At 40.4% G+C, this 9,932-nt stretch overlaps 1 long non-coding RNA gene across 1 annotated transcript; it reads right to left on the minus strand.

Annotated features, from left to right (window-relative positions):
- Positions 1-490: 490 nt before the first annotated feature.
- On the minus strand, positions 491-7,398 carry LOC138214962 (uncharacterized). Its single transcript, XR_011179678.1, has 8 exons — positions 6,975-7,398; positions 6,446-6,523; positions 5,776-6,047; positions 4,268-4,464; positions 2,907-3,074; positions 2,713-2,752; positions 2,479-2,598; positions 491-1,409 (listed from the first exon to the last, which is right to left on the minus strand). It is a non-coding gene; the product is annotated as an uncharacterized lncRNA (long non-coding RNA).
- Positions 7,399-9,932: the final 2,534 nt, after the last annotated feature.

Raw genomic sequence — 9,932 nt, forward strand, 5'->3', positions numbered from 1 at the left:
GCCGTGTTTTGTTAAAGCCTGTGTAAAGTTCATTTGCTTCAATGTACCGGTAGGCACCTGCGGCTTATTTATGTTCAAAATAATATTTTTTATAAAATTCAGTGGGTGCGGCTTATATTCAGGTGCGCTCAATATGCCGGAAATTACGGTACTTCCTTTCTCATGCCAGCTAAGCCAACAAAGAAACATTGAAAATAGCTCAAATGCCCACTAAAAGTATGTTATCAGTAGAGAGTAAGAGTAGAGAGTGACAGGACACCACAATGTGTAATCTCTCCTCAGAAGCCACAAAGCCTGCCAATCTGACAGGCTACCACCTGGAGCATGTACCTGAATCTAAGGACTTTGTCAGACAGATGATGAATACATCTGCCAGCAATCATCTGCAATCTGCAAACACCAAATTAGTGAAGAACACATAGTAGAAGGAGGCAGGTGGCTCTTGGGGCCTTGTTCTCTGAAAGGAATTGGAATGAATTCAATACGCCAATGATGTCTTGAGGAGATTTTTATGGTTAAAACGCATCAAGAACAAAATCTTGTTTTGATTAACAGAAAAGTTTGATTTAATTCTGATTATTTCATTATTGAATTTACCAACATTAAGACATTGTACATACCATATATGATAAAATAATACGGAACATATTGTGCATCTTAAGTATTCATTCTAAAAACACCATAACGACATGAAAGTACAAGTCCGAACATGTGATTAACTGATCACTTTTAAATGACAGCTTTTGCACAAACAGAAACATTAATAAACGTAATCAAAGTGGTTGTATTAGTTCTCTCGCAGAATTGACATGAAACTAGTGAAATTCAAATGAAGTTCTCAATGGTAAACAGATTTTCAAAAAATGATCCGAAATTTACTCATTGAGGCGCCGGATAAATAAAACAAATATTATAATGAACAAAAAGTAAGTGTACGATTGCCTGAACTCGATGCATTCATTAGACACCATAACGTTGCTGTAAGTTGATGCTTTACTAGGGAAGACTAAACTAGCCAGCAAACTAGCAACCTAACAACTGCTCAAAAGTGGTCAAATGACGCAATGATGCATGTAACTCTGCTGGCTGATAACAAGAGGAGATAGTAAGAGAGTCCTAAATTAACCAAAAATTAAAATAAAAAAACCTTGATTGTTGAATGCAATATTTTCAAAAATACCAAAATACAGATCACATACGTCTTCATTTAATGCCCCCCACCCCACCACCAACATTTTTTTTTACCATCCTTTAAAAAACTGGATTGCCTTTTTCCTGCCTAATTTCCTAAGAGTTTCGTATTCACGTTTTCCAGGATGCCCTCCAGTTTTCAGATTTTTGTCTGTCAGTATTTCAAAATAGTGGCTCCAGTTTCCATCCGAGTCTGCTCCAAACCCAAAAACGCTGACCTGGGAAAATAACACATTCAATCTGATACTCAGCTGTACTTCTTATTTGTATTGTTAAGTAAATGGGTTAAGAGGTTTATTTAAAAGGTTAAATCTCAATTTGTCTATTTTCTCACCGAACACAATGAAAAATATTTTAGAAAAACAAACAAACCTCTTGAAAAGGAACTCTGAAAATGTTGACACAATTTAAAAACTGATAATGAGAATAGATGTTGAAATAGAAAGAACCAAAAATTTGCATTGGTCAGTCATCTATATTTGTTTATATAGTAAGTTGTTTGTTACAGTGTGTTATGAGTGGCAAAATGAGAGTGAACGGGTTTTAACCTTCCTTGTAACGGTTGTAACACTATAACACAAGAATTAATGACCCACAACTACTTCTCTTTAACAGGTCATAATGCCATGGCACACAATAATGTGACAACAGATAATTGAACATTTAAAAATGATACCACTTAACAGCATGGTGGGTACACTAGCCAGCCAGGTTGCATAAAAATCTGAACAGAACAAGATGGAGGATGATTAAATAGAGAATACAGATGTATCAGAGGAACCTGGCCGTAAGATGGGAGCTGCCTTAGCTGTTTGGAAGTCATTGTGTTATATAAAATCTATTATAAACCAAAAGACCATATCTTGTTAAGTTTGGCGGGCCACTGTTGTTGCCAGTGGTGGTACCGCTAGGAACTTCCATCCACTCCAGGGTGATGCAATGCTAAGAGTGCATGCGGTTACGCTTGTCGGATTCAAAAGGTGTCAATAAGTCGTAGCAGTGAAACAGCGAAGCAAAAGGGTTGGCCGTGGCTAGACGAGGCACTTTCTCAAAACTGTAAAGAGCGCTAGAATAATCTCCCTCATCAATGGTCCCCTCCAGATGAGGTCAAACCAATGATTAAGACAGTGGGTTTGATGTATGTCTTGGTTAGGTAGCAAACCGTTGCTGTGCTACACTTTCCTGCTTTAGGCGTACGAAGATGGTGCGAAGAAAAAGGCTGAGCATTTTGCAAAATACCACACAAATGAAGAAAGTCATTATAATAATCTGGAATACAGAACCTACCTCATCACAAAGCAGTGTGCTGACAGCGAAAGCCAGAAAGCCAGTGGATGGGTAATAGCCTGTTTTTCCCAGCCAATTTTCATGAGCATATCTCATGAAACCCGGACGAAGGATCATCACCTATAATGAATTAGAAATAGCCCTTTATCAACAATTCTTTTCTGCAACAACGCGCTACATTTTATTATCAGATATCTATATAATTTAATATGCAAAATCATTTAAAATACTCACCTTGTCCTTTGAAGCTACTGGCCTTGACACTGTGGGACCGCTGCAGATAAAGTTAATTGATAAATTTAGCAGGTATTAATTGGTTATAATTAAACAACACTTCGATTCAAATGTTGAATTGTTATAGTAAAGCCGAAACTCTGCTGTGCAGTTTTTGTTAAGCCCAAAGGTTTTTGTCGCTGTGTTTGACCTACTTTACATTGAGGTTCATGTTGAGCCAATAGAAATCTCTTGTCTTGAATGGAAAAAACAGAAGATAAGTGGTGTTGTCCAGTTTCACAGAACTCTCTGGATACATGACATGATGAGTTGTTCTGGTCCCAACATGTGCCTCATAGCCTTCGGTACGTCCACGGTTAATTCTAAAGAGTACAGAGAGATAAATATTGAATTACATATAGTTAAATGACAATTATAGGTGAACAAAGTTTACACTACATGGAAATTCGAAAGACTTTTCAATCTTTTGGCCAATTCATGATTTCTGTATCAATGTGCATGACATACAGGAATGAGACCTGTGGAGTAGATCCATTTCTAAGTGAAGTTGTCAGCATCCCTGTCTGACCTTCTGTGTTTTAACCTTTGTTCCTGCTGATCTCCTCTCATGTGTTCTGTCATTCCCCTGTTTGTGGTTGTCTACCATGTGCTTGTTGTTTTGTTCTGTTTCTCCTCTTCCTGCCTCCAGACACCTCCCATGGCCACGCCCCTGATTGGTCTGCACAGCTGCTGGCAATAAAGTTGATAACCTCTTGGGAGTATATCAACTCTGGTCCTGCACTCCTGCTTTGTCAGTAAGTTCATCTACTCACCCAGTACCACTCTGCCACCTCTTCCCACCTCCTCCCGGTTTCTCCCAGTTCCTCCCAGTTCCTTCCTCCCTCTCTCTCTCTCTCTCTCTGTCTCTCTGTCTCTCTCTCTCTCTCTCTCTCTCTCTCTCTCTCTCTCTCTCGAACCCTCAGACTCACCACCAGCCTGGAAGCCACCTGGTCTTCCTCTGCCTGCACAGCCTATCTACAACTCCTGTTACAATAAAACATCACATTGTATTGCCACCGTCTACGCCTCTGTGTCTGCTATCGAGTCCTATCCTGCCACCTCATAACAGAATTAGTTGCTGCCACAATTTGGTAATGCTTTGATTTTAGCCACCTTTCCACTAATGCCGCCTAAACATGGTGAGACGTTTCCAATTCTTCCGAAATCTCGTGCTGTGTGAACATAGCCACTGAACGAGAAGGCAGCCGACTGTGGCTTGCGTCTACGTGGCTGCGCAAAGCGTAACCAGATTTTAGTCTGAACGAAACCACAGGCACATTTGCAGTGTCATTCAAAACCTACATTGGTCACACACATTGAAACCATAAATTGGCCTTTAGAAGTTTTTGTGAATCCACATCAGAGCATTTTTCTGAATTTGTCTTAGCGTCAACACCATTGTTCAAAGTAGATTTTCGAAAATGACTGACAATAATGTTTGTATTTTAAGGAAGGATAGAATAATGTTGATATTACCCAGCAATAAAAATAAAATTTGAACTATATGATGATTTACCTTATTACGAAATCATGAGAATCTATCAGAGGTCCATAATGTGATCCCTTCAAATTACCAGAGTTTCCCACCACAGCACAGGTCTTGCAGCGGTCGGAGCTGAAATTGGTAACACCTGAAATGGGTTGTATTTTCTGAAACAAGCTTTCCAGTGTTTCACTGAAGACAGAGAAGTTTGCCCTGTTGCCCTGTAGGGTCTGACACACATGACAGAAAAGAGTGTTACGTAGCAGGTTTTAGATGTAAAGCACTCACATGAAATCCAATATAATCATGAAGGAGCCTCTTAAAAAGGTAATAAATAAAAAATAAATAAAAAAAACAAGGTTGTGGCCAAATGGTCACAATGTCTATAACAATTAAGGGCCCTATCTTTTCCATGCCTGCACCGGTTTGCAGTTTTCAAGGCTCAACGTGAACCTGGTTTTGCCGAGCTGATCAGAACGGTGCAGCAAGAGACATGTCGGCAAAGATGCCCTTACGCAATGCAATTTTAGTTTTAATTTTGAGGTGAAATTGTGGGCTACTTTTGTGGCTCCAGTGGGCCGAGCGCACATGAACAGACACATCCAAAATCACAGAGGTTTTGTGGATGTCCACTTGCAGAGATAACTAAAACAAGATTTTGTCAATGCAACTTTCCAATTCAATTAATCATCTAAAAAAAAAAAAAAGCTGACTCTTAATTAAGTGCATGTGAATCAGGTCATGGTGCAGCAGTCAATTTCAGGCATTACATTTCAAAAGGCTCACAGGTTAAGTGCAAATTAATTGCAATTAAATAACACAAAATGGGGTTTCAATTCAAAAGCCTTCTAACCCACTGATCTGGTTTAGTAAACCAGCCAGCTGTGCAAGACCGCGGAGTGTGACACTGTGTCATTAATAAACAAAAGATGGGCAATTTACAACCAGCAATTTGGGTCATTTAATTAATGATTGTAAAGTAAATTATTCACACTCAAAGCTTCCGATGCACTTTATTTATTAACACCACAACATCAGTGATGTTTGGAGCGAATTGCTCTTCATCAGTTTTGTTCATAAATGAATTGTTTTGGGAGCTTTAAATGTGCTTTATTTACTTCTGCTCACTCCTCAACATTCTTCCAGCACCTGATTTCCCTATATTGGATGAGTGTTCTTTCTTCACTTTGACATATAATTGATGCCAGTGTTTGGCATCTACAAGATGCAAGTTTTTTTGCAAGTCTACTCTTTCTTCATCCATTATGAAACAATGCGCCATGTCACAGTGATTTGAAAGGGATTGACAAGAGCTGATTTGATTGGAGTTGACTGGGACACATCTTCCATCTATTCTATCTACTATCGCGCTATCTACTGCGCCACTGACGTGCTTCCATCAGTGTTTACCAAGATACTAAACAAGTTGGCCACACCCTGCGCTTTTGGCGCATTGCATAGGTGGATGAAAATAGCACCCAAAGAGTGCAACACAAGCAGAACACCTGTGCTGTATATTTTAGGGTAAAGGGGATATTTACCGACCACCAGTTGAATTCATCCTCTGTGGCGGTAGTGTTTCTTGACATGAAAGGCTCAGGAGATGATTCGATAATCTCTGCTACGCATGGAGTACTCTCTCGTAAACATTTGTCGCAGGCACAAAGTCTTGACTCCCGAGGGAAAAGGGAACGCACAGATAAATTCCATGAAGAGGTAAAAAAAACAGCAAATGCTAGGATGCACAGGAGAAGGGAAATGAGAATCCTGGCTGTGAATTTGTGACGCATCTTGAATGAAGAACAGATCCAATCTGTGGACACAATTAGTGGTGAAATAATCAGGTGAGTAAATTCATGAATGTGGAAAATGTTTCATGAATAAGCCTACAGCAAAACAAATTGTGTAGTTTACCATAGTAATAGCAGTACAAAAAACATCATTCATTAATTAGATTCATAAAACACACCCTATTGAAAATATCAATCTGATCCTGATTTAAAAGTAACATTAACTTCATGGAAACTTTCATACACATCTGCCATTTAGAAGTGTAAACCATCACTTCATTTTCAGTTTATATTAGGAACCAAACCTGTTATTTAGAGCTGCCTTCAGTAAGGAGATAATTAAAACAGCACCATAATGAGCAGAATGAAAAACATTGCTTGGGTTTTTCCTATTGTATTAAAATAAAAGTATTGTATTTACTGTAGTGCTGGTTTCACTGTTGTGTAGATGTTGTTCCAAGTGTTATTCAAATTGTCTCCACGGAGACCAAAATAATCTCTGAGGAAGAACACCGTAAACCAGTTAATGACAGAGGTAACATGGAAACACAACGCAATAAGCCTTGTTTATTTAAAAAACAGATATATAACAAAAAATGTATACTTTAATTGTTTAACAAGGAAAAGGGGTCACAAAAGTAATTGTGAGGTTTAATAATGGGTGCTCTAAGTATTACAGCCATGAAATTAGGACTTAAATCTATTAATAAACAGAAAACTATTGGTTTTGAAGTATATATTCTTCATTTGTTTTTTTCCATCGGAAAGTTAATGTCACACATGTTACAGTACATTAACAATAAGTCTAACTACAACAGCACAACTGAATTATTTTCTGCCTTGATCAAGATACAGAACACATATTTTCCAATCTACACTCAACCAAAACAAATCATTTTGTCACGGTTTTTGAAGTCAATCCCAATGTGTTAAAATATATTTTCTCTTACCTGGCAACAGTTGAAATATAATGCAGGCCGGTGAGGTGAGAAAGATCCTGTACAATTTGGTGATGCAACTAACTGAAATGCAGCAGCGCAAACTGCCAGGGGAGAGTTAGCACGAGCTGCTGCTAGCCAACAACGACCGAGGCTGCGGCTAGCTCGCTGACACAGCTAGCTGCTGGTTAGCTCGCCTGTGACCCTGTAACCCTCCCCGCCGCTTGACGTGTCCCCTTACCGGCGAAATTAAAAAACGTCGTTATTCCCAGACGGGGACCGCGTCGACGTCCCGGCCGTGGTGGAGCGGCTTGAAGTTCGAGCAGGTTTTTCGGCCGTGCTCCGTCCCCACTCCGTAAGTTTCCTTCCGTTTTCATTCACTTGTCTTTATTTTGACCTTTGGTTACTCGACATCAACATTGATGTCATTGTCATGGCAACAGAGCCCCGCCCACCGCGAGCCCGGACAGACGGGAGGGGGGGGGGGGGGAGGGAGGAGGGGGTGTAATTGCGTTTACGTTTTACACTTGACATTCACGCCGGTCATAAAACGCGCTTTCCTCTTGACTGCAGCGGTCTCGTGTGTAAAAGTCAAATGTCGACAAGAGTCAAAGCCAAAAGCTCCAGCTGGGTTTGAACAGCAGGGGCGGGAAAAAAAAAGGTGTTTAGATCCTAAATGCATCATAGACTCACACATGTCAGAGTCAAAGCCTGAATTCTAAATATTAACCAAGTACAAATCAACACAGAGAAATGTGTTATTACATTCATGATGCCGAACAGGAGAGCTGTGTTGGATTATGTTGTTAACGAAGGTCAACATCACCTTTAATGTTCTGGTCATTTGCAGTGGAGCTAATTTGAATCGTGTTGTTGTTTGTCTCAGTTGTTGTTTGCTGCAGGCTACATTTGGTCATTTCACTACTTTTATATTGATAATTATTGGCAGGACTTGGCAGTAATTTTGTTGTGACAGATGACAATCAAGCTCTTAATATGTTGTTGTGTGATGTCATGTGCTGTTTTGTGTATATGATTTGACTCTGTTGTTAGATACAGCCGTCAGGTCGTTGTAACTGGGTAAATGTGAAGTATAAAGTATCAGCAAATGGAAATACTGGAGTTCATTAACACAGTTGTAGGTACTGAAGTATAATTTTATTATTTAAAATAAAAAAAGAATATGTCGTCAAGAAAGGCATTGTTTCTATGTAATGTATTTTTGTGCAGTTGGGTATTTTTCCATATGAGATGCATTCAGGATGTCCATCTGGACAAATACTCTGCATTGTATTTTATACTGTATATATCTATACTAATTATGCTGATTTCTTAATAAAAATTACAGTACATTTTTTTAAGCAACGGTGTCAAACATTTTCCATTTCCAGCTTCTTCAATGTGGTGATTTGCTGATTATATGTGATTATCGTCTGAGGAGACACCAAATGGACCCTGGAATATTATAATGGGAATTGTTCGATATTTTCTGACATTGATAAACTCATTTTAAAAGATTATTTATAAAAAAGTTATATTATATTATTATAATATTATGTTAAAAGCCTGTATAGCCTACTTAAAAGATTTAAGGTTTATTGAGAATGTATGATGAATCAGTTAATAAAAAAATAACCATTGCTAAGACTAAAATATCTGTCACACATTTAATGACTGGAAGACATCACTTTGGGCACTGGTCTTTTTTTTTTTTTTACATGTTACATTAACACTTCTCTGTCAACTGGCTGTTTCCTGAACTCTCTGAAGGAGAGAGTGAACCCTCTCCTGAAGAAACCCACCCTCAACCCGTCTGATGTAAACAACTACAGACCCGTCTCTCTTCTTCCTTTTCTGTCCAAAACTCTGGAGCGAGCTATCTTTAACCAACTCTCCTCCTATCTCCACCATAATAACCTTCTTGACCCTCTTGACCAGTCTGGTTTCAACAGACCACTCAACAGAGACGGTCCTCCTTCTGTCTCTGATCAGCTTCACACTGCTAGAGCAGCCTCTCTCTCCTCTGTCCTGATCCTTCCAGACCTTCTGCTGCATTTGACACAGTGAACCACCAGATCCTTCTTTCCTCCTTCAGGACCTCGGTGTCTCAGGCTCTGCTCTCTCCCTGTTCTCATCCTACCTCAACGACCTCACTTACCGGGTAACTTGGAGAGGATCGGTGTCTGAACCTTGTCCTCTCACTACTGGTGTCCCTCAAGGCTCCATCCCGGGTCCCCTCCTCTTCTCTCTGTACACCAACTCTCTCGGCTCTGTCATTCACTCGCATGTCTTTTCCTGCCTCAGCTATGCTGATGACACCCAACTGATCCTCTCTTTTCCCCGATCTGAAACCCAGGTAGCCACACGAATCTCTGCCTGTCTGACTGACATCTCTCAGTGGATGTCCTCACACCACCTGAAAATCAACCTCGACAAGACTGAACTGCTCTTCCTTCCAGGGAAAGACTCTCCCACCCTCGACCTGACTACTACCTTCAACAACTCTGTTATCCCGACCCTGACTGCTAGGAACCTCGGCGTGACACTTGACAGTCAACTCTCTCTTTCTGCAAACATCGCTGCAACGACACGTTCCTGTAGATACATGCTGCACAACATCAGGAGAATACGTCCTCTTCTCACTCAGAAGGCGGCGCAGGTTCTGGTCCAGGCTCTGGTCCAGGTTCTGGTCCAGGTTCTGGTCATCTCACGTCTAGACTACTGTAACTCCCTCCTGGCAGGTCTACCTGTTAGTACCATCCAACCTCTGCAGCTCATCCAGAATGCCTCAGCTCGACTGGTCTTTAACCTCCTAAATTCACTCCCACTACTCCTCCTCCACCTCCTCCTCCTCCTCCTCATCCTCCTCCTCCTCCTCCTCCTCCCTTCACTGGTTACCAGTAGCTGCCTGCATCCGTTTCAAAACATTGGTACTTGCGTACCGTGCTGCGAACAGATCAGGTCCAGTCT

Source organism: Embiotoca jacksoni, unplaced genomic scaffold, assembly GCF_022577435.1.
Source record: "Embiotoca jacksoni isolate LCO1_2020_lvr unplaced genomic scaffold, fEmbJac1.0.p SCAF_7, whole genome shotgun sequence".
Lineage (NCBI taxonomy): Eukaryota > Metazoa > Chordata > Actinopteri > Embiotocidae > Embiotoca > Embiotoca jacksoni.